Genomic DNA, 27,500 nt, shown 5'->3' with positions numbered 1-27,500 from the left:
CAAGCTAAGAAGTATTTAATTTTTCATAGCTGGATTTTTTGTTACCGTTCTTCAAGTGGTTCAACTTCATTTTGCATATTTCATTAAATTACTTCTTTAAAATCCATTTTCTTCTTTATAACCCGTTCTCATGTGGGCCAACTCACCCCTCTCCAAAAATAATCTTGGTACGAAGCTGATATGAAATCTCGTTTACCCTTGAGTCTTTTGGTAATATTGTATGCAGAGCACATAACACCCCTCCCTTTTTTACTTGAAATTCCTCAATATTCCCCCTTCCCCTCTTTTCCTGCCCTCTGTTTATTCCTTCAAAGCCTTTATCCGTCTGGCCCTCCTCTGCCGAAATTAAAATAAAACTGCAGTGACTTCCTCTCTGCTCTATCCACGAACTTGGAATCCAGGACAAAAGGCAGGATTTGTTGTTTCTTTGGGAGCTTTGTTGTTTTTCTTATTCTATTTTTCATTAGACTGAGTCTTTCTTCAGAGTATATCAAGTGTATAAATAGATTGCAGGGCATAGATAGATAGAGTTTGAAAGAATTACCCAGGTAGCAGCCCTGCTTTAAAAAAAACCCATTTTATTCTTAACAAACATTCCAGTTAAACATCATTTTGAATTTGACGTCGAATTTAGCCTGTCATATGCCGCAAAGTACATTCAGGAATATCATGCTTCATATATGTATGTATGTATGTATATATATATATATATATATATATATATATATATATAATATATATATATATATATATATATATATATATATATACATATATATATATATATATATATATATATATATATATATATATATATATATATATATATATATATATATATATATATATATATATATATATATATATATATATGATATATATATATATATATATATATATATATATATATATATATAATAATATAATAATTCAAAACTAGGTAAGGTAAAGAAGTGTAAAACATTATAAGATTTATTATTTTCGTTCAGATTCTTTTGGTAACATAGTACATAAGAAAGGTTGTATCCTACACAAGTAGATGGTGTGTATAAAAATAAATGAATCATAAATATGTAGCATCATTGGATATACTGTTGCATTAAACATTCTTCGCAAATATGCAAAACTGACCAGTTTCAAACGTCACTTTCCATTCCTTTTCTGCTTTAAAATATACACTTAAGTGTCTTACAAGTTAACTGTTGAGGAATCCAAAAACCTTTCATATTTTACAAATTATTTTGTGTGTATTTATTTCCTTAACATGAATTTAGCTGAGAATTATTAACAAAATTATTAACAAAGAGAGGATATTGCTCACACTGATTTTAACCAAGAGGAAATCTGGAACGCTAAGGTTCTGAAGTCTGGAATTACCTCTGCTGAACTTTCTCTTTGGAAACATCTGGCTGTGGTGGAAGAGCATATTCTTTTCGACCAGTGTGTTTCCTTTTATTTACTGGGATAACTGGCGGTAAGTTCTGGGCCTGCTTTCCAGTAGGACTGGAACTTATGCCTTTGGTCCTAGTCTCTGGAATGGCATTGTGTTTCTTTCCGGAAACCTTTGGAAGAAGTTTTGTTTCGTAAACTGGGGCTGTAGGGAAATGGACCCCAATTCTTTCGTGGTCAGAGGGACTTCTTGGCATTTAAAAGAAGTTCACCATTGGATAGTCTGAAGATTCTGGCTTAGGCCCACTCTGCGGTAAACGTTGCACTTCGGCTGCTGGATTGAGCTTCCCTGTTAGTATGACAACCAATATGATTACCTCAACTGCCGATGCACTTTCTACTCCAGCAAGAGGTATTTTCTTGCCTGAGAATGAGATTGGGATTTGACACACTGTTCTCGAAGATGGGTTAACAAACACTTTCTTCAAAGGGATTGTTAATGGCTTCTGATGGAGGTCTCCAGCTGTTTTATTTAATTCCTTTGTTGGAGAGCATGTTCTTGTTTTGGAACACCTGTCTGGGAGGTTGGGTGCTGGCACGTAGCCTCTCCTCCTCTTGCTGTACCCTCAGTGGGTACAGCAATGTAATATCGTTCCGTTTCACCGTCAAGACAGGACTGCTTCCCTCTGCTTCAGGGAGCTTTAGTTCATTGTCAGACTATGATTTAGTCACTCCTGAATTGTTAGTTTAGTGATAGGTTCAGCGTCTGGAAAAGAAGGTGACAGTTTAAATGCATTAAACAATGGCAGGATGTTCTCTCACAATGCAGAGATTCTTTAATATGGAGAAAAGTTTGAGGGAATAAAAACTGTCAGATTATAATAAACAACAATAAGTATTAATGTATAAGAAACAAAAGACTGCAATAATCATGGAAATCTTAGCTTAGTATCTAAACATTTTCAAGAATTCTACCTGTTTATAAAGCTGTTGAGTTACTAATGTGCATATACTGAATGGGATTTGTGGAATCAATAATGTAACTATTTTAAGTGTTAGTTCTTTGCTATAAAGCTACTGACTATAAAGGGATCGTATCACTACTTTGGGCCACAGATGCAGCAGTGAATTGGCAGCCCAATGTCTACCTTACTTATAATTCAACTCAACTCAGTCTCTATATATGTATGAAGTTGTACAGGTTTATCATGTGACTGTACTTGTACCCGGCCAGGAAGAAGAGCTTCATTACCATTATTGTCAACAGAAATGTCACGAAGATGAGGCTAAAGATTTCTTGATAATGAATGGTTTTCGTGTGTGACTGTGGACCCGTCTAACAAGGGCTACCCCAACTAATAAGAAAATCGATTTCATGACAGGAATTCCCATTGCAGCGCCGGCAACTGGGGAAATTCCACAACTGAATAAGAAAGTGGTCCCAGTATATTTAAAGAGGAGAGAACCATAGTGTTAAAAAGAAAGGTTAATGTATCATAGAGTAAAAGATACACACAGAGATAGCTGATACAAATGCACTCTTTGTCAACAGGCTGAGAGTTCTCAAAACTTATTAATTAGATCAGTGGGTACTGACTTCTAAGTGTCCAGGGAACACTTGGAGGTTAATATATGATAAAACCAGCGTTTGATTACCAGTGGAAGCGAGTACCAAGGAAAAATTCAAGAGGAACGTCACAACTGGATACCTTCTTGGCTAACTATCCTGACCAGGGTCATCTGCGTTGATCACTGTTTATCTGAGCCTTCATGGTGACAGGGTCACTTCGACGGTGAAAATTGTGACCTACGATGTTTAAAACGACCTTTTCCAGCCTCCAGTCCGCTGACCGCCCACTCTAGATACTTGCTGCTGGGAGTAAGATTTGAAATAGCAAGTAATAAAAAACTAAGAAAATAGTATAAAGTCCTAACATGACTTTTGATTACAGTGTAAAGATAAATAATTTTCTTCTTCTCATAAAGGAAAAAACATATTTCATGATAAGAGAAAAAATTTTCATTGTTCATATAAGATAATAAACGTAAAAAAAATATTATTAATGATAAAATAAGTCAAATTATTAACAATTCATCTCATAAATAAATAAAATTTATTCTGGATTACTAATTCACTTCATTTAACAGAATTTAAACGTTCTTATTATGAAGGTTTCATGCATTGGAAACTTCTACTTTAAAAAGTCATAAGAGCATTTAATTAATTTTCTCTAAGCTCCTCTAAGACTTCAGATGCAACAATTATTACTAGTTCATTTGTGGGTTTATGAAGAAAAAGAAAAACAAATTGTGTTTTATCGCTCCTCTTTAACTCTAATGACAAAAAATTATATTCTGGATTTTGTAATAACTTGACACATCTTTTAAGAATAAGAAATTTACTATTGAATTATATATTATAAATATTATGTTGAAAAACTAATATTTCCTCGCTTAGTTTCTATGAGAGAGTCTTAACTATTTGCACTAAAGTAAAAAAAAAAAAAAAAAAATTAAATACTTGAAGAAAAACTGTTCATTGCTTTTCCAGATGCAAATGAGGTCAAAAGTTCATATGATAAATGTAAATATGTAATTTATTGATAAAGAGACAGTAAATGGAAAGACTTCAAGAGAACTGGCAGTATTGTCTTACTCAATGATATTCGCGAACACGTCTGCCACGCCTCCAGCAGGAAATTCTGGGACAGCCCTCCGTCAAATCCCTTCAGGTATGATGCAGCAAGGCTGGCATCATGGGTCGCCCGGCAGAGCAGGTGACCATAATCCTCTCCCCTTTCAGGTACGACAGCTAAGGTCAACTTCAAGTCCCTCGACGACATACTAGTCGCAGGACAGGACTCCTCTCTCCCGTCGGTCCTCTTCCGTACCCAGGACGCAAATCCCCGAGATGTAGTATACTATACTCTGTTTTGTTCCATCTGTCCATCCGCCTGTGGTGTATGCATATGGTAACACTGCAGCCGGGCTTTAGATAGTTACATTCAGCTTACATTCAACAATAATAATAACCCTATTTTTCGAATATTAACGGTGTAATTCGCATTCAACAATAAATAATAACCCTATTTCGAATATTAACGGTGTAATTCGCATACAATAAATTATTAAAACCCTTTTCAGTTGCAAATGTACACCCAGATATCCTTTTATTTACCTGAAACTTACACATAGCGTAAAATTTAAATTTTCCGCCCGGGGACGCAGTGTTACCATGCGAAAACACCACAGGCGGATGGACAGATGGAAAAAAAACAGAGTATAGTATTGCACCAGCCACGGATTTTTTTTTTTTTTTTTTTTTTTTTTTTTTGTTTTTTTTTTTTTTTTTTTTTTTTGCCATTCGCCCAGGTAAGGTTGGGTTAGGTAAGGTAATTTGGTAGCATGAAACATAATGAGATTATTTTCAAGAAGAATACGTAGGTAGTTTGCAAGATATGGAGTCCCACTTTTTTCTAAGGAAGGTCCCGGTACTTGGGAATATGCAACCACAACCAGGACCAGGTCAAGTCGGAAGATGGTTCCACTCACCAATTGGTTGGCTTTCACCGCCGTCCCTCGAGCCGCCCCCGGGACCTCTCATGACCTGCTGACCCAGCACAAATAGGGACATGTAAAATTGAACCATTGATTGCGATTTGACAAACAAGTTCTTCTTTTCATCTTGAGAAATTAACTTTTCCTTCCGTCCACCTCTTGTTTCAGTTCGCAAATCTTGTACGAATCCTCCACTTCCTTATAGATAGTGACGCTGTCCACATCACCAACTCTTCATAATACTGAAGAATCAATCTCCATGACTATATTAAAAATCTGTTTTTCCTCAACTATGCGTAAGACGACAAAGGTTGTGAGCGTCCTCAAGATTCAAGCTTTCCTGGTCAAAAGCAACCATTTATTTACGCTTTCCTCAATCTTAAAAGTGTTTAAGGAGGAAAAGTCAACGGACAGTGATGAACAGACAAGGAAATGGGGTTGCTTTAAGAGAGAGAGAGAGAGAGAGAGAGAGAGAGAGAGAGAGAGAGAGAGAGAGAATGTTTTTACTTCAAGGTGTCTATCTAAGAATGGAGTGGTAGATGACATCTGTGCCAGGACATTAACTAATTCTGTGATGAATTGATTAAATAAACTATTATTATTATCATTATTATTATTTCAGACCTTACCTCACTTCCGGACCCTCACTGAGGCCAAGAGCTGTGCTGGCATAGATCCAACTTAATCTAAAACTTCACATTTATCCGAATTTGCCATCTGACATATGTTTATATACACTTGTTTATAATATAATTTCAAGAATCGTACCAGTTTCCAATTCAAACACTAATCCATCATTCTCTATATCTATAATTAACTCACTATGTCCTTTTTACCCCTTTTCCACGAAAAAGTAGAAATACATCACAGCAATTTCTATCAATCTCACATTTTAACGATAGGTTTATTAAAACCTTTGTTGCTAGGGGTTACCCCATCACGTGTTTTCAATTAGTATTAATACCTGGTCTGTTTCCCCAATTCACCCGGTTTTTCTCGAATAAAATTCGCCATAAAAAGGGAGACTCGCTCATTTTGTTTTTTTTCTCATTTTACCCTTTCTCGTCTGAATTCATAATTCCGATATTGGGTGTGTGTGTCCTATGAGGTACTGAGCACAAATACAGAGAGACAATTTTTTTTTTATCCTTCATTTCACGATCGGAGGGGACCCGCTTTCAATTAGTGGGATTTTTATTAACTTTTGCAAACACTCTTCCTGAGAGTTGGGTTATTCCTAGATTCAGAAAAGAAGCAGTGTGCTAGTATATATATATATATATATATATATATATATATATATATATATATATATATATATATATTTCCATCTTACCCTGGTGCTTCATTTCTCTAGTAATTCGTTCAGTGCATAATATAATCTTTCACATGCACAAGTCATAATTTACACCCACCCCATTCATAAGAATATAATCTGTACTCTTTACTACGAATTTATTTTATCATCACTAAATGAACATCACAATTTTTCCATCGTGTCTTCAAGACCAGAGGAAGAATCAGGCAACAGAAAGAAGTAGATAACGAAGGAAATACAAGCATTTATAAAAAGGGTCCTACACCCTTGGGGTATGTACTCAGTACCAAAACAAACCCCGCTATGCAAAAGGCTCATATGTAAACACAGACTAAAAGAGCGTCTACTTGCAACGTATAGCGTTTTATGATGCAATATTTCATAAGGTTTACTTTTATTGCGAACACAGCCTCTCAATTTCCTGCTTTTTCTTTATGATTGAGTTTTATGGTCGTGTTTACCTCCCTGAGAACTTGAAGAAATTCGTGGAAATGTACCGCAGGTTTTGGAACGCCGTCAAAGATGCCTTCAGATAGATTTATCTAGAAAAGAATGCTATGAATTTTGAATAGGTACTACAGAAAGACCATATGAGGAGGTGCATTCTTTGTCAGCAGTCTCTCTCTCTCTCTCTCTCTCCTAGACACACGCACGTACTCTTCGCCTTCCCTACGTAACGAGCTGGTCAATGGCCTCCCATTAAACTGCCTACTGCAACTTTCTCTCCCGTAATATTCATCGCAGGATGTGTTAAGAGCCTTCATTCCTTTCCATTCATATCCTGACTCCCCGGACACCACCCCCCAGCCACTCCTTCTCAACCTTCGTGGGTCCAACCCAAGGTCAAGTGACCGTCCCTACCGTGAGCAGATGAGCAATTTGTCTTTCCCCGTCAGCCTTACTTTGGCTATTCAGCCGCGAAGAATTACGACCCGTGGAGGCCACATCACTTACCACAGCTACATCCTACGCTTGTTGTTGTTGTTGTTGTATTAAGCCAACACTTCTTGTTGGCACGGGCCTTTCCCTTATTCGGCCCGTAGATCCTACGCTTCCCGTTCTTCAGCTCTTATCCTATGTTCTGGGAGGTATGCCATCTTCCGTAGCGCCCTGTTCTCTAGTCATAAAAACATATTTTTCGCCTTTGCCAAATTGAAGTGAATCAATGTTTATTCACTTAACCTTGGTTGTATACAATTGCTTTTTCTTAACCAAAGCGCTTTAATCTAGTAACTGACTCGGTTCTATTTGCTTCTCATATATACCTGCCTATACATAGCCATACCCAAACCCATACAATCCTCCATGACTAAGTGATCGTCTCATGCCCACCAAGTTTAGGCAGATCTACCTGACCTCTCTTTGAAGCAAGGCCACACACACGCACACTCGAGCATCAAAACCATCGCCTTATCACACCGTCATCATCTTGGCCATTCCAAAGCTGCCTAAACAGACAGACAAACGGACGGACAGGTAGACGGTCCCATAGAGGCTACTGCCATCAACCACTTCCAGCAATTTTTTGGACGTCGAGATCCTTTAGGATGAACGCCAAAGGGTCTATTGATCAGAGGCCGAGGGGAAATTATCCTTCCGTGGCCAAGTTGATGGATGACATTAATCTATGGTTTTTTTTCTTTCATTTTGTTTAAGATTTAATCTCTACGAAGTTCCGTAGGTGGCACATATTCCCGGGCAAAAAGGATATTCACGAAGGAATGCTATATGTTACGCGGATTATATTCCCATGAGCTTGTAGTTAATACAGCCCTGTTAACAATTCAACCATCTGATTAGTTAAATCAAACCAACTAAATAGCGTGAAATTCCAACAACAATAGTAACTGGCAATCAACCAGCCTGCGTAGAATTCGGAAGAATATCATAGAACGAAAAAAACTCGAATCAGCATCTCTAGATAAATGAATAAATCATCCTTATTTTGCAGACGTAGAGAACAAACCTCACCATATATAATTCCCTAAAAGTATAAAAATACCATGGCAATAATAAGGTAGAATTTTCCCTCCAATACTAAGTCACCATCGCGAGCACTACCCAATCTACCAAGCGACGTGAAAATATTATATTATTTTGGCAAAGGAAGATGTCTTTAAAGGGACCTTCGTCAAGAGAAGCGTACCCAAAGCATTTTAATCACCAGCAGACGGGGTCGTAAAAAACGACCCCTCCTCACGGGTCAGGCTGATGACCTTGCAAAGTCTTATACTCTTGGGATAAAGTTAAGTTCTTTCCCGAGTGCAAAATGTAAATTTAAAAAGATGGTGGAAGCAGGCAATTCGTAATACTGGAGAATGAAAGATATACTGACGTTTTATATCATTTATTTGCTTTATTTATGCACCGTCATGGTGCGGTAACTGCAGTACAAGACAGTGCAGTTGGTTTCACGAGGGCAGAGGTCTACACCAGGTCCTCATGAGGATTTCTATTTATATCACATGATCGAAATTAGACTCCCGTAATTGATTAATCAGAATCTCGTATCAGAGAATTCCAAACAGGAAGATTACTGTTTAGGGTCTGTACAAAGAGAGTGGGTATTATTATTATTATTATTATTATTATTATTATTATTATTATTATTATTATTATTATTATTATTATTATTACTCAGAAGATGGACACTATTCATATGGCACAATCCCACCATAGGGGCCACTGTCTTGAAATTCAAGTTTCCAAAGAATATGGTGTTCATTTGAAAGAAGTAAAAGAAGGTAATAAGAAATACATAGAGAGAGAGAGAGAGAGAGAGAGAGAGAGAGAGAGAGAGAGCTACGCTTTTAGATGAAAAGAGCGAGGGATAATGGTGTGAGAGGGGGTGATAAATTCCGGCAATTACAGTAATTGCGCCAGACGGACAGACAGACATACAGACAGTCCACCAAAAAACACCAACAAACTGGAAAGCGCTGAGAGAGGACTTCCCCAAGCCGGTGGGAAAAGGGTGTGGTTTTGAATAACATGTTATTATTTCAAATCCCAAAATAAAAGAAGAAAATAACAATACTCATTTATCGCAGAGAATTAGAAAAAAATATGAAAAATTTGGGTACATCTATTTTAAGGAGGTTGTACGCCATGAATGCCAAAATCGTTATCTGTTATTGGATTACCATAATCTTTTTATATGTTATTTGTACTATTACTCTAATGACTCTGTATAAATTTCATTGGAATCGGACCGAAACTTTTTTTTTTATGAATAAAATATAAATTTTCTAATTTTCTTTTTTTATTTTTCTCAAAAAATACTTCATTGAATTAAATAAGAATTGGTATGAATAATGTCCATCACAGTATGAAAGAATTTGTAAAGTGAATTTTCTTTTATTTTAATTTTTTTGTTAATATTTATATTCTTTATTTTTTAAACTTTGAAAAATATAGAAAATTATAAATAAGCTTGAAAATTAGATTTGCTTTACCAAAATATTGCATTTTTATTCCTCTTTCCAACGATGTCTTTGCATTTGAAATTGCTTCATAAATAGTGGAGAAAAATACCTTTGAACGTCAACAACTATAAAACAGATATCGGCCAACAAAGTTTCGCAACAAGAACATGACGAAAAAGATCACGATATCGGCATTTCCATTACCGATTACAATTAGAAACACTCCCAATTACTTGAAAAATAACCAAAGTTACTTACTTCATACCTTTTTCTGCAAGCATGGCCCCCAAACCGTCACCGCCCCCCCCCCCCCCCCCCCCCCCCCCTGGGTATTACTCACTCAAGGTGGGCTTGCCCCATCTTGAATGTTACTATGCCTACTTTGCCATTTACATCGTCTTGCAAAGGCAATCTTTTCTCTATACTGACGTAGAATTTGCCTTTTGTATTTTGACATGGTAAATATATCACTGGAACTATATATAGCTCGAGAGAGTGACAACAACGTTGTGTTCCCCTCATGAACAGAGGTGCCAGACGTAGATTTTTAGCCTTATATTCCTCACTATTTTATAAGAATAGCGTACTTATCATGGTTTATCGTGATACTGCGTACATGGTCCTGCGTCACCATGACAACCCGTGCAGTGCCATATACCTCAACCACAAAAAATGCAATAACTTCGTTATCTATGGCACAATTTGTACGATACTTTCACACGTAACTCTTGAGTTTTGGTACTGTTCACTGCCAAAAAAATCACGATTTTTGATATCCCAAAGTACATTCATGAAAATCGATGGAGGATGATCACCTTAATGGTAATTACGACGTGGACAATTCTGAATTGAGACTAAAATTCACAACTGGATCTGTAACCGTCCCTCACAACTATTCTCCCACCCGCTCCCCAACCCCACGCACCCTCCACCTCACAAAAAGGAAGAAAAAAAACATAAAGTTCAAATAAACACTCACGTCTGGGCGTCACTAAAACGGCATTGATTTTTTTTCTACTTTAGTTTAACCAGACCACTGAGCTAATATTAACTCTCCTAGGGCTGGCCAACGGCATTGATGACAGTGCGCCCTTGGGTACTGATGGCTGCGTACGCGTAGGATCCCGAATGGCTCCTGATGACGCCTCTGAGGATCAGGGACTTCCTGCTGACCACCAGCTGACCACCACACCGCTACTCTTGTCCCCGAAGATTTCCTGGTCCTTGAAAAGAAAGGTGGGGAGGTAATCAGAGACAAAAAGGAATATTAATCCTCTTATTCCTTAAAAATACCATAAATAAAAGCCGTAGGATTCTAAATATCCACAAAAGCGGGGGAAATAATTAGAGGTGTCACGCGCATTATGGCATCGCTCCTCCTGTGGAACTTGGGGTTTGATTTGAGATGATACTTGAATCACATCTTCCTGACCTTCAGTAACTGTTGTCTCCCGAGGGAGAGACCCTCTAAGTGATCGTCTAGAAAAATTATGAACAAATGAATCAATTGAATGATGACCAAGTATTTGACATCCTTGAAACATCACATATTGGTCATCATTGGAACTTCATCGATTTTCGCTGATATTCCAGTGATGACCCAATATTTGGTATCCTTGTAACATCAGCGAGAATGGAAATGACATGAGAAACAGAAAGAGACAGCCATTTAAAATATCGTTCATATTATTCAAATCTTATTCCAAAATACAAAATAGATGCAATAATTTGTATTTCATCACTCAATGACTGAAGAAAAGTGTGGATTAATATTTTGTACAATAAATGAACTTCATAAGGCTAATTAATAAAAACAAAAATTCCTTGGCATACGGAAGGTTTTTCCACTCAGTTGATATACAATAAATAAAATATTTTTTTATTGTAACTGAAAAGTGTGTAAATATGTATGAACCCCACAAAAAAAATATTAATCAACGGATACAAGGCATGAGCTAAGAAGGATTAACCTTTCGCTAAACAAAAGATTATAAGCACTATCCGTCTTTCTTTTTCTTGAGTCAGTGAGTGAAGACTCAATTACCTCTCCATCTCACATCAGACAATAAGCTTTCTCCTGCCTGATAGAGGCTCGTGGGGGAGAGCGGGATTCGTACCTGTACAGGTGACTGTTGCCCCATCGTCCTCCCCAGTCACAGAGATGGTCAAAAGTGCTTTTATGTCCATCTGAGCTAAAAAGAGATTAATGTCATCATTTCGGGTTATGGAGGAACCCGGAGTATCCTGCTGTGTGTTAAAGAAAACGTAAATAAGTCAAGCGATTCTGCACCAAAAAGAGATAGATGTCATCGTTTTGCACTATGAGCAAGAGCTGTTCATGAGGTCACAATACTGTATGATTGCTTTTTAAGCATTCCCTTTTTATCTACATAAATGTATGTGGGGGAAACCAAAGGTTCCTGCTGTTTGTTAAGGAAAGCGTGGATAAATCAAGAGTATTTGTGTTAACCATATCCTTGTATTCATGCAAGAAAACCTAAATAGTGCAATCTGAGCTGGTGTATATTCGCAATAAATGATCACAATCTATTCTTCTATTCTGGAAGGCTGGAATAAACTAAAAACGAGCAGACTTACGGCATGACCGACGTGTGGTTCGAGGGACCTGATACCTCTCCTGCAGAAGAATGGTGCAGAAGGATGTGGGTACGGCGTTCTGTTCGAGAATTTGGGTTTTGACCGGGAATACTGGAAGAGATGTCATTAGTTTTGTAAGAGTACAAGGCGCTTAGTTAAAGAATAAATATTTCCAATAACAGCGTGAAGGTAAGAGTTAAGATGGAGACACTGAGGTCGTTACTTACGTGTGATATTCAAGATTAGAGATGTGCTTTGTGGCAGGATGGCAGCATCCGCAGAAGCGCCTGGGTGGGTGGGCATTTGGGCATGGCAAATCAGGGTCCTGCTCAGAAGTTGTCTTTTAGCAGTCACTGATTGAGTGGCTTCAGCTATGCTCGTTCCTGAAAATCAGTTATTTCTGCAGTTTAAAAGATTTTTTTTTAATTATTGATATTAAAATAGGTTAATTTGAACTTGAAGAATCTGAAATGTTTATGGGGTGCAAAGAAAAATTAGTGTATAGGATGAGGAGTTTCTTCCTTCATTCCTCCAAGTGGAAGGTGCAGGATGTATTCCTACGCTCCTACAGGGAGGGTCCGTCAACTGGTTGTCCTGTAGGGGTCCTACGGTCCCCACTACATCTCTCTCTTCCCAAATCACGATAGGAAGACCACATGGGCCTATATAATGCTTCAAAAACAATTTTCTCGAGATTAATTTTTCGAATGGAAGGTTTATTTTTGGTGACCATATTGTAAGGGCTTATTTCTTACAATGTTCTTTGTTTTGGAGGAGGGGACCATTAAGATAAAATCAAATTCCAAAAGCCATTTCTGCATATAACTACATATAAGCAACTGAGTGTAGACATGGTATATATAACTATAGTTATATGTAGATATATTTACGTTATCGGCTAAACATTCAACTGTCACGTTGACAGTCAGAAAAAATCTTCATGTATGAATATCATAATAATTTTTTTATGATTAAAGGTATTTTTACGGTTTCAAAAAATCTTTATTTTAAACGCGTTCCTTTACAACTCTTACCTTTGTATATGTGAGAATATGTTAAGGCAATATCAGACAATATCACTAGAATACTTAGAGAAGAGTTTTTATACTTATACAAAGAAAGAACGTCAATAATTAAAAAGCTGCAATAAAGTATTTGTACGTGAAGAAAAGTATAAATAATCATGAGAGTTTAAAAAAGCAAAAAAAGATAAAGACGGTAGTAAGTAGAAGGAATTAAGAGTAGATTCAGAAACTAATCACTGATAACACTGAGGAAAAATAAGCAAAAATTTAAAAAGTAATAACTAATGAATGTTGAACATTTCACTTCCTACTATTATGATTTTGTTTTACACAGATATTCATTAAATAGAATAAACATTGAATGCTTTGAATGGCCTTTGTGTCAGATTGTGAATAAATAATCAGACCATTGCTCAGTCTCATACGAAAACATCGAAAATCAATTAGAATGAATCGTAAGCGCCACAGAGCAATTTGTTTACCAGTGTATAATATTCATTCGATCTGAAGAGTTTGTTTATCTTTGCAGGGACAAATGCTTTTTATTTAATGCATATTGAGAGCTAAACATAGTAGTTTATGTATAATGAGAGCTCATCATAGTATATACTTATACATATATATATATATATATATATATATATATATATATATATGTATAATATGTATATATATATATATATGTATATATATATTTATTCAGTTCTCGTATATTGAAAGCTAAACATATATTAGTTCTTGGATTTTGACAGCTAAACATATTAGTTCATATATATTGAGAGCTCAACATATCAGTTTATATATATTGAGAGCTAAACATATTATTTTATATATATTGAGAGCTAAATATATGAGTTTATGTATATATGCATTAAGCTGCAAATGTCCTTTAATATCCAACTCGATCTATCTCGGATTTAAAGCATATTCATATATGTTACCGAAGGGGAATTTTTCAGTTGATAAAAATATTAGCTTATATATATATTGAGAGCTAAATAAATGTTTGTTTGTTTGTATGGTGTTTTTGCGTTGCATGGAACCAGTGGTTATTCAGCAACGGGACCAACGGCTTTACGTGACTTCCGAACCACGTCGAGAGTGAACTTCTATCACCAGAAATACACATCTCTCACCCCTCAATGGAATGCCCGAGAATCGAACTCGCGGGCACTGAGGTGGCAAGCAAGGACCATGACAACCACGCCAATGAGGCGCTTCTAAATATGTGAGTTTATGTATATTGAGAGCTGAACATATTAGTTTATGTATGTTCAGAGCTAAACATATTAGATTATGTATATTTGAGAGCTAAGCATATTAGGTTATGTACGAGTACATTGAGAGTTAAACATATTAGGTTATGTATATTGAGAGCTAAACATATTAGATTATGTAAATTGAGAGCTAAACATATTAGGTTATGTATATTGAGAGCTAAACATACTACTATGAGATTCAGGGTCTCTGTAACACGGTTTTTTGGACTTTGCTCCTTGTCAAAGCATCGGATGTAGCTGAAAGTTGACATATGTATATTTTACAACCACACACAAATTTTGTCAGCATTATCAATAACCCAAACCCGATAGTTTTAATTTTTATAGAGTAAAAATGATCTGGCCGACGCCATGGCCAATGATTACGAGCCAAGAATCGAAAAACATTCATTACGTAAGCAAGGTAAACAAACACCTTTTGACTAAATGTTGCCCCGCCCATCCACCAGACAGAAATTCCATCGGCTCTGAAACCCAAAGACGTTTATGAATGGCGGAACGATACATAGATGTGGGTGGGGTATCAGTGCTAGCGTAGTAATACTACTGTAGCAGTAGTACCGCAACAGTAGAGCAGTAATATACATGAATTAAACGTTTAGGCCAACTGCTGGGATCCTTGAGGATCATTTAGCACTTCTTACAACTACTCGAGAAGTTAGTTTTTGTAGCCAGAAGTTAAATTTTCTAATCCAACAATGCCCATGGTAGCCTTCAGTGTTATCCTGAATTATAACGAGGCGAAAGTGGGTGGAGCCTCATGAAGTCACCATTCTGACGATAATTATTGGTGAAGGTTTCAGCCAATAAATATGCTTGACATTGGATATAGCAGTTATCAAATCAAGCTTGTCTACTATGTTTTTGATAATTACCAACTATTCCCTACATCTTGTCAATCTGATTGTGACCTATAAAGTAGACTGTAATGTCTTTGGAAACTTATTTTGGGAGTTAGACTAATAATCGAAGTGTTTTTATATTTATTAACATATTTTGTTGCTTTGTTCATTATGACAATTATCAGTGGAGAGGTTCCAGAGTTCATAAAGGTGTACTGCTTTGCTTGTATTTAAATTTGTTTGTCATTGTTGCCAGAGGTTTAGCCTTCGTTACGTATAGCCAATCATCCATCGAGGAAGAGGGAAGAAATGCTGTCATAAGTTACGTAACGAGTGCGTTCGAAACCTTTTCTCTGAGTAAGTTGGCCCGTCTTCAAAAAAGGTCACTTTTACATTATAAGTACCAAATCTATTCAACCTACGTAGTGCAGAATACACTCAAAATTTATGTGTTGATATAATATGTATTCTGAATAAGCGTTATATTTATGAAATGCATAGATAAAAATTTATTGCGGAAAAACCATGTTACAGAGGCCCTGAATCTCATAGTAGGATATATATGTATATTAAGAGCTAAACATATTAGGTTATGTATATTGAGAGCTAAACATATTAGATTATGTATATTGAGGGCTAAATATATTAAGTTATGTATAATGCAAGCTAAACATATTAGTTTATGTATATGTTAGGCCTAGGGTTATAATTAATGATATATTGCCAATATGTTCGCTGTGACCTTTTGGAATGCCGAAGCAACGACCCGAGAAAAGCTGATGAATGGTTTCTGTGGGGTTGTCGTATATTAAAATTAAAACTGCATAGTAGATGAGTCAATGTACTCAGTTCATGAACTCTTTTCAAAGTGCCTTTGGGAAACTGGTTGTAGCCAGTAATGTGAGGCATTGTTGAAATGTGCATTCGTATGTGCGTGTGCACCTCTTCCTTTTAAAATGTATCATACCCAAGTCTATGGTGGATTTGGCATAGAGGCAGCTTTGGAAGAAAGGCAGGATGCCGAGGGTGCTCTCCGAAAGTGTATTTAGAATTTGTGTGTGAAATATTCCGGTTGCTTGGGTGAGTCTTATACTATTTTAGCCAAAGAGTGGCTTGTTGTCTGTTTAACATTTATGAGAATACCCAATCTTTAATCTTTGTTATTGAACTTATGTGTGTACTTACGAATGTGTCTCATGTCTTTGAAACAGACGGTTCTAGCGGAACCATGTGGGGGGACCGAGGGAGTCCCGATGGGAAAATAGACATTTGGTGTGACTAATTACATTTCAGACATTTTGATTGTGGGGTAACTTGAGTTAAGTTAGTCTGTGAGACCCAATTGATTTACTGTCTTTTCGTTGTTAAATAAATGTATTTTTTATAATGCAACTCTCTCATTTTGATTACCTGTTAGAGTGGAGAGAAAGAGATGGAGAGAGAGAGAGAGAGAGAGAGAGGTATCACTTTGAGAGAGAGATAGAGAAAGATGAGTCGCGAGCCGCTGGTTGCTTAGAGAGAGAGAGAGATTTGTGTGTTTGTTTGCCTGACGCTCGGAGTTACACGTTTACTAAATAAAGACGAGGTTCATATCCTCGTTACAGCTAAACATAATAGTTTATATATAATGAGAACTAAACATATAAGTTTATGTATATTTAGAGCTAAACAATGATGTAAATTGAAAGCTAAACCTCAGCAGTCCTTAATAATATCCAAATATGTAATACGTTTCATTACCTCCCAGTAGGACTTCGAACGAAATCGATCCCTTGGGGGATACACCTGATAGCTTCTGGCATGATTAAACTTGGCAACGTCATGTCAATACCCTTGGCAAGACAGAGAAAAGGATACCATTCTTGAAAATTCCTCATATGCCGAAACACCGGTCTATGGTCTACATGACGACAAGATTCTAATTGCTTACTCTCCTCCAATTTTCGTCTTTCAAATCAAACCTCGGATCCACATCGACTCGAGAGTTTGTATACCTTACGTGGGGTTCTTTCCGAAAGCCTTCGCGTGAATGAAACCGTCAAAGCCACGAAGATTGCAATCAGCAGATACCAGCAATCAGGTTCTTTCATCGCGGGAAATGTTTCGGACTGTTTGGGGCTGAAGATGAATGAAACCAAGGCTTAATATATAACATATATATATATATATAGTATATATATATATATATATATATATATATATATATATATATATATCATATATATATAATATATATATATCTATATATATATAATATATATATATATGTAAAATAATATATTATATAATATATTATAATATAAATGCATTAAGCTACAAATGTCCTTTAATATCCAAAATCGCTCTACCCTCGGAATTAATTTATTTCCATATATGTTAACCGAATGGGAATTTTTCAGTTAATCAAAATTCCCCTTCAGTTAGCATATGAAAATGTGTTAATTCCGAGGTAGAGCGAATTGAATGATGAAAGGATATTTGTAGCTTAATGCATGTAATAGGAATCACGGTGATGTGTATAAAACTCATATATTATTATATATATATATATATATATATATATATATAATAAAATATATAATATATATCTAATAATATATATACATGTGTGTGTGTGTGTGCGTGTGTGTGTGAATCTTATGTTGTTATAATTAAATATAATCTAGTTAGTTAAACCTGTGCACTGTATAACAAGTCTGCAGTATCCGCCGGATACGTTTATATATGTATATTGAATGTGTAGACTATATAATAGTTCCACATTGGCAGAGTACATTTCGCGCTCGGCTACCAATCTGGTGGTCTGAAGTTCGATTCTCGTCCCGGCCAACGCTGAACCAGAGGAATTTATTTCTGTTGATAGAAATTCATTTCCCGATACAATGTGGTTCGGATCCCACAATAAGCTGTAGGTCCCCGTTTCAAATAGGTAAAACCAAAAGGCTGTTCCTCGTCACGTAAAATATCTAATCATTCGGACCAGCCCTGGGAGAGCTGTTAATCAGCTCAGTGGTCTGGTAAAACTAAGATATACTTAACTTAACTTATATTATATAATATTATGTGCTTTGCACAAACCTAACTCTTTATACATAAAAACTAGTCATTTATACGTTCGTTATCTATAAATTGCAAGCAATAAATGTGCTGGCTAGTACTCAGGGACGAATAAGTGAGGCTGTCTACCAGTGGCTACCACCGGGAGTGACGTCATGGTGGGGAGGACTGAAACTGACGATTTTGACTTTAACAAAGTTTTCTGTACAACGTATCATGTTGTATAAAACCACCAACCATCCCGGCAGCTCTCCAGTTGCTCACCGGATGCGGTAGAGTGAGGCTGCGTCACATGGCTCCGGAAAGCGCTGCCAATTGCACGATCCATGGCTAAATTTAACCTTAAATAAAATGAAAACTACTAAGGCTAGAATGTTGCTATTTGGTATGTTTGATGAATGGAGGGTGAATGGTTACAATGCCAATTTGCAGCCCTCTATCCGCTGTATTTTTCTAGATCTGAGGGCGGACATAACAAATTGCGGAGGGACGGACATTGACGGACAGACAAAGCCACTACAATAGTTTTTTTTTTTACAGAAACCCCAAAATTGGAAATTTTGTAATGTTTGCTTGTATCAGAAAACTCATTATCAAAAGATCCTTTGTGACCAGATGAATGACATCAATTATGTTTTCTATCTTTGGCTTCGATTTCCGACTTTGTTAATTAACTGGTGCTTGACCTCTTCCATCACAAGGTTTTGAAATATGCAAATTTGTGCAGGTTTTGATTAAAAGTTTAAGTGCTATTTCGCAATGACTACAGTTTTTTCTGACTGATTTTTCTGTTTATGAAAGTCAGTTATTTTTTTTATTAATAATTAATTTGTCTTGAATGTAGATTTTTTTTCTATTTTTATTCTTTAGAAATAGGGAAATGTATTCTGAAATGGAGCTATCAGTAAAGCTGATTATAAAAACGCTTGATTTCACTACAGTACACTATTAATTCATCACCATCCCCATCCCCCACTCCTCCCTTCTCTCTCTCTCTCTCTCTCTCTCTCCTCTCTACATACATACATATATATATATATACTATATATATATATATATATATATATATATATATATATATATATATAGTTATATATCAGAGATGAATAGGATATTCACATCCACGGATTATCTACTTGTTTAATAATACACATCTGCATCAGCATACATATTGACAATGTCTTAACATTAGCACCCGCATTAACATTGCAAGCAACATCCGTATCCGTATCCGCAGTTTGAGAATGTGGATACGAGGATATCAACCCCTGATCAGTGTTCGATAGTTCATCCTCATACATTGTAGCTAAAAGTAGATTTTTCTCTTATTTTGCTAAATTTGGCTTTTCGCTTTATTATACTGCATACACATTTCATACAGTATATACTTTATAAGTAGCACAGTTAGAGCATATCTGTTTTAAAGCATATTTGTTTAAGTAATTTCATGTCATTTACATCAGTTGTAATCGTAAAGGCATTGTATGATATTTTTTAGGAAACACACTTTCTCTCTCTAGTGCAAAGAATAGCTTTGAGGTTTGTTTTCCTTACCATGCAATGAGAATGAAATAACCTTGTGCTCAGACAATTAAAATGTCCGTGTATCGCTGTTACTCTTTGTACGTTCATATGAAAGTATATACACACACATACGCGAGTACCTCTTATGCTTCTACTTTCAATTATACATCAAATATTATGTGGTAACACATCGTTTGGAATTATGGGGATAAAAATCATCTTTAACGCTTTAAATATATATAGATCCTTTAGATTTACATAGTATCCGCATCCGCGAGGGTATGGTCATCTAATATCCACATATGCATCCACAAATGTAAGAAATATTGATACACACACACCACACAGTACACACATATATATATATATATATATATATATATATAATCTATATATATATATATATATATATATATATTATATATTATATATATATAGTGAAAAATGAAGGCGGTTCTATCAACCAGTAAACATCAGTCGATGCTAGGTGAAGGACAGTCCTTTATTCCCATTTATGTACTTTTATTGTTGTCGCGAAGTTTCAAGAAATGAAAGTCTCATTATTATCAAGCTAAAAAAAGATAAAACAAATGTTAAAATCACAAACTCGGAATACATATTTAAAGTTTAAACATTTTTATAAATAAAAAAACACAATACAAGAGTAGGGAGGAGTCAAATACCATACGGTGCTGAAAGCACAGACCGAGTGACAATTCGGCCGGGTCAGCTTCGATTGAACTCACGAGAGTATACAGAGGTGTTGAGGAAGACTGGGTGTTTACCTGCGGAACGGAGTTGTTTAATGAAAAGTGATTCTAAAATAGCTAAATGCTGTTCGTTAAGGAATTGGCCTATAATTTTAAAATCTTTGTAATTCATGTCATGTTTACATTTCTTTGTATGCTCGCGTATACATGAAAACTCAGGATTAGTTAATTTGACACCTGTTCTATAACTAACGACTCGATGAGAGTCTAATCTCACTTTGAGTAACCTCCGTGTGGATCCGACGTACTTCCCTAGATTACATCTAGGGCAAATAAACTAGATATACGACTCCTGAGGTCATCAGTGGATTGAGTTTCTCCTTGTGTTTAAACAAATATCTAATATCCATTGGGTTGCAAGGTATTAGTCTTAATTCAACTTGCAGGAAAAAAACTTTCTATCACAAGAGTTTTAATTCACGGTAATGTGATATGACACACACACACACACACACATATATTATATATCATAGTATATATTTATATATATATATATATATCATATATATTAATATATAATCCGTAATATATTTATTCATGCGTGTGTGTTTGTGTATGTATTCACCTTTAAAGTTTAAACTCAGAAATTGTAAGTGAAAAAGCAGAAGGCGAATGCAAGTATGAAGAATGGTAACTGAATTTGCTATAGCTAGAAAATAATCTTTAAAAAGCTGTTTGCTTTTTGAATATGTTACGAGATAAACTTTCCTAGAAAGAAGGTCTATTCACAGGATCATTTAAATTGTGAGTAGTTTAATTGCACTTGTCTTCATAGCAACTTAAAGAAAGAGAGATAGAGAGAGAGAGAGAGAGAGAGAGAGAGAGAGAGAGAGAGAGAGAGAGAGAGAGTCTTTGTTTGCTGACATTAAAAGTTTGTTATGGAGACAAAAATCACAAATTCATTTTGAGTCGTGTTCAGTTTAGTTCTCCTATAACTTGAGAGAGAGAGAGAGAGAGAGAGAGACAGAGAGAGACAGAGAGAGATCCCACAGTTTCAGGAGAGTTACACATGATACAAATTTGTCTCTATCAACACTTATGCTGCGTGCGCATATAGTTTGTCCATTGGATCAGATAAACATTTTATTTACCCCAGGTAAAGTATTGCTAATGTGTATATCCATTATTTCCGCTCGGGTGAACAACAACTGAATTAGGTTTCCAACAATCGCCCCAAAAATTGCAACTTTTTTTAATCATCATGCATAGAAAGAATGTCCAACTGAAAGTGACCTGTGGATTTTACCTCATTATGATATTTTCACCTGGTCCAAATACTCGTCGTTGTATAATTAATAATTTGAATGAATTTTCCCTTTTATTGCTTGCTCTGTTCATTTTAAATACAATGTCAGGGACTGTTAAAGGGAGATTCGCTTTTGTTTCGCCCTTTGTTCGTCGTAGCTCAGGGATCTCATGGCATTTGCATATCGGTGGAATCTATTTTATTTTCTCTGACGTCAAGTGACATCAAGAATCTTGAGGTTTGGTTCTCAGATGGTTTTGTTTGAAGTATTTTTTTTCAGCTTCTGATACTGTTATTATAGAATTTTCGGTGACTTTTATTACAAAATCTTACTTTCTTAAGTAAAAGAAAGTACTTTAACTTTTACTTGACTATTTTTCTTACTTTTACCAGTTTTACAGTATTAAAATCTTTTAGTAACCTTATACATACACACACACAGACACACACACAGACACACACACACACACACACATATATATATATATATATATATATGCATATATATATATATATATATATATATATATATATATATATATATATATATATATATATATATATATATATATATATACATGTATGTATGTATGTGCGTGTGTGTGTTTGTGTGTGTATGTGTGTGTGTTTCGTTGGGTCTGTGTGTGTGTGTTTATTTGAATCTAAATAATTATCGCAGAATTTATTAGAATATTAACGTAAACTTTATGATCGGAATTACTGACAATTAAGCTTCAAACTATTCATTCATTGTATTCGTATTATTATAACGCATGCTATTTCGTATGACTTTTCGTCGCCTGAGTTTACATCATATTCAATACTTTTTTTTAAGGAAAATAAATGTTTTGCTTATTATTCCGTCCAACCGCTAGTTTGGTAACTACTGTCGCGACTTAGTTTTCTGCATTAAACAATGAAACCATCGTTTTCTTAACTGTCGCCGTCGACCACCTTATACCTAAGTAGATCCATCACTCAGATCTTGTCCAGTCCAGTTATCAAATCAGAAAAGGCATTTACTGACGCCATCTATTGGTACCCTGAAACAACTTTTGCCGAAATGGCTCTTCAATCGAAAATTTATTGTATTTATTCCTTAGCAAGGCACGATCACATGTGCATATACTTATGTAGAAGGACTGTCATTGGATACTAATTTTATTGCTCAAATGTTATGTTCAGTTAAAAAGTATTCGACGCAAAATTAAAAGGTTTACAAGGATATTCGCGACTTAGGCTTTGGTGTTACACAAATTCACCTTTACGGTAGGTGTTACCTAGTACCTACATCCTAGATGACAAACCAAATTGTTATTTCACATTTGATTAAATACTAATATTCACCTGGTTCGACGAAACTGTAATAAAGAGGGAATACCTATTTTCACACTTATGTCTATTCTTGATAAAAAGGAGATTGGGTTGGATTGGCAAGTTACTCCAATCCCCCATTACAAAATTCCTGAAGGTTTGTATTCATGAAAGAATGGCCACCGAGTGAGCGCTGGCGCCGAAGTGGAGCCAGAGTTATCACCAGATATTGTATAAAAATCTTTTCATTGGTGCAGGAAAATGAGACAATAGATCCATGTGAATTTTGAGAAATGATTGTTATTTTATCTTTTATAATTCATTTTTACGCTAAATATCTCTAGTTCTGTTTCACAGCATTTCAGTGTTATCTATAAAATTTAAAGGTTGGCTGTCCTGATTAACAACACCCTCCGGAAAAAATGACATCCCCACTAAATTAATAAGAATGTCAAGTCGCTTCTGCAAATTTGAGAAATACGATCATCGCAATAAAATAATTTTTAATAAGAGGTCTGTTTTTTATCAGAAATATCTTTAAAACTGGGAAATTTGCATCAGAATAAAATCTCAAGGATCACCAAGACTTCAACTCGATGGTCATTGAGATTTCAGGAATACCAACCTTAAACAAGACTACAAAAATGATTCTCAGTTAATATGTAAAGTGTTTGTAATTGTACCATGATTCTGGCAGAGACTGGTTAATCATTTGTCTTTAATAGAATGTAACAAGCTCTTGTTATGTTAACAAATTTGTATTCAGTGCTGCCAGAGCGACAATCAGTCATTTGTTTGAAATCATGTTATTTTTGTTTGAATTCTTTCTTCGAAGGATATCAGTTTTAGACGATTTTAAAGATCTGTTTCATTACATTTGTCTTACAATTGATAAGAATATTACTTAAGTCTTGGTAAAAAACACAACGCCGACTTTTACCAAGCGAAGAAAAGGCTAACACTCTCAAAGTTGCCGATAGATGTCGTTAGTACAGCCTTGAAAATATTGGCCTAACATCCGGATTAGTGCTAAGAAATTCGCAATGTCATGAAAATCAATCTGTGTAAATAACAAAAGTCCACAATTATATAGTAAACTATACTATTTTACTTGGTAATATAGTTTGCTATATAATGGTGGATTTTTATCACACAGATTCTTATTAACATTCAGTTAGTTGGTGTTATTGGAAATCAAAATGCTATTTGTTTTATTTGTGAATGTCTCTGTAAGTATTGATAGCAATGTCACAGGTAGTGGCAATAGTTTTATAATAGAAATAGATGGAAGATCCTCAGTAATAAAATAAATGCTATGAACGATGACTATATTATCAATGTGATTGACATAATGTTTTGAGAACCTTACAACTATTCATATATAAGCTTCTACGAAAGAGCCACATATCTGGCTAATGATGTTCTTTTGAGTGGCAAAATGGAAAAATCTTCAGATAAAATTTTAACCTTATTAAGATTGTTTACAGAGTTTTGCAAATAGGTTTTATTTTATTACATCATTTGACTTAATCTTACATTTGAACGCACTTTTCTGTTCCTAATGTATGTTATGATAAGTGCATCTTATTTAAGATAACACAGTGGGCCAAAAGGCAAGCTGAAGCCATGGGATCAAAACAGTATCCTTGAAATACAGTTTTGGAGCCAAAAGTCCAAGTTTGTCAGGAAGTTTCTGCCACACATAACATTATATAACAAATTTCCTACTCATGGTGACATATCTATGTGAATGGTGAAAGTGAAGTATTTCCGTGCAGGGTTTCCATGCAATTTCAGGCCTTCAAGATAAACTCTCATTTCCACTTATATTTGCAATGTTGGTGACTTTGCACAATATTTATTAAGTGGAAATGTCGTTAGTGATATAAGGCGACTGGCATTTAAGTTCAAACCCTTTGGGAAGAATCATTGTATGTTATGGCAGTCAGTGGCAAAAAGGGATACTGTCATCAATTGTAGTCTCCTTCACCTCTCTTCCAGAGTTTCGTACCCTCTGACAGTTTTCTTGTTGCATTGAAGACTCTCTCTCTCTCTCTCTCTCTCTCTCTCTCTCTCTCTCTCTCTCTCTCTCTTCATTAAACCTTTTATGTCTCCTTTTTCACATACCACTCATTCCCCAACCCCTCTCTCTCTCTCTCTCTCACTCTCTTTAAATCCTTTATTGTCTCCCTCTCCTTTATTCATCACTCATCCCCCCATCTTTCTCTCTCTCTCTCTCTCTCTCTCTCTCTCTCTCTCGCTCTTGTAAATGGGTAGGGAATTGCTGAATCAGTGTCACAAGAGAACTACCATTGGCCACTTTAGCCATCGAGTCTGAAAAAATATAATAATAATAATGATAATAATAAATGCTGGTTCACCTTCCCTTTTATTAAATATACCGGTAACTTAGTCCCTTTGTCAGAGGATCCAAAAATGTAATCCTTACTCCCTTTGGAAAATATTCTGTAGGCCTCCTGTCCTTCATTCCGTTTCATTCTGTCCGGGATAAAGTGTGACTTCATTTCAAAGGGCTTCCTCTTCACGGTGACTGAAGTCGCGTCAAGAGAAAAATCTCTTTTCCCTGTTGCTCTGCTGTTACAATTTCATCTCTGATACGATCCTATTCAGTCAAACCAGTTTTCATTTTGCAAATATTTCTCCACTTCTCAGTTCTTTCCCATTCTCCGTTTGCCGTCTAATCCTATCTCTCTCTCTCTCTCTCTCTCTCTCTCTCTCTCTCTCTATTCCTCTACTCTGCTCAATCCATAGCAATCCACCTATTATTGTTTAAATACTTTACAGGAGGCAGATTGCTAGGTATTGCAAGAGTCAGTTGAGTATCAGGAATGCTTTTCATGGATATTCAGAATCCCCGCCCCCCCACCACCTCTCTCTCTCTCTCTCTCTCTCTCTCTCTCTCTAGAATGTCTAAATGCCCATAAAGATTAAAATTAGCCAAAAAGGTACAAATAAAAAGGGTTCTCTGTTTCTCTAGAAACTAAGTGAAACCAACTCTTTTGTTTAAAAATATAGATACATCAATACATTCGAGGAGCAAATCAATAACTTCTAGACTCCAGATCATTCTATAAAAAACCATCGTTGTCCCCCTCACTCCCTTTTAAAACGTTAGCTGGAGAGCACTCACGCCAATGAGAGAGAGAGACAGAGGCACAGTAACACTTAAAAGAGATAAGAGGCACAGGAAAAGTTGACTGCAGACAAAGAGAGTGACAAAGACTATGGTATCTTTGTCCAGACAGGGAAGGAAGGTGAAGAACATAAATTGGACGAGGCGTTGAAAAGTGGAAGTGGAGGGAAAAGATAATGGTTGGATAAAAGAAAAGCCAGAGGAGCAAAGGTAATACTACTATAAGTAGTAACTATTATATATATAATATTGATTAATATATTATTTATATATTATTATATATAATATTATACTATAAAGGTTTAAAATAGTCCTTTTTTGGTTGGTTGGGGATTTAACGGAGTTAAAATATGCCTGTTGGTTCATGGCTTTTTCTCTCAATTCTTTTGGAAAATAACGTTGGACCGCTGTACAGCGGATTTTATTTTAGAACAGGAATAACGGTAGGGTTGGTCCATCGGAAATCATTGGTGCAATTTAAAATACTTTGGTAAAGCTTTCGTAAACTTTATACAATGATAGAATTAATCTGCAATAAAGGATAGAAGAAAGCTTGACGGTCAGGAGGTTTTATCTAGTATTGATTTCCAATTTAAAAAAAAAATTTTCTGAAACTTAAAAATGACTTTTTCAGACCTGCTTCACTAGAAGATAAAGTAAATTGCGCTTCTTTGGTTGTCTGAACAATAAATGTACTGTCGATGTCCAAAGAAAGTACAATAAAGAAGCACCATAGAGAAATTGCATAGCCAGGTGGATGATGAAATTTAAGGAAACTTGTTTTGATAAACCCACGGTCTGGTAGACCATGCGTGTTGTTTGAGATTAAGCTGGCCTTGTGCCAGCACGGGCTCTTGCTCGTAGAGCAGCCCGTATATACCATGCGTCGATGAAGGAACTGTAGCAACTGTAGAACAATCCTTTTAAATAAATTCGAGAAAGAGTCTGAGACGAGCATCTTTGGAGATGAGGATTTCAAAATCTACCGAGCATAAGATTC

This window comes from Macrobrachium nipponense, chromosome 38, assembly GCF_015104395.2.
Source record: "Macrobrachium nipponense isolate FS-2020 chromosome 38, ASM1510439v2, whole genome shotgun sequence".
NCBI classification, from domain to species: Eukaryota; Metazoa; Arthropoda; class Malacostraca; order Decapoda; family Palaemonidae; genus Macrobrachium; species Macrobrachium nipponense.
The sequence above is the reverse complement of the archived record's forward strand: the minus strand, read 5'-3'. Positions refer to the sequence as shown.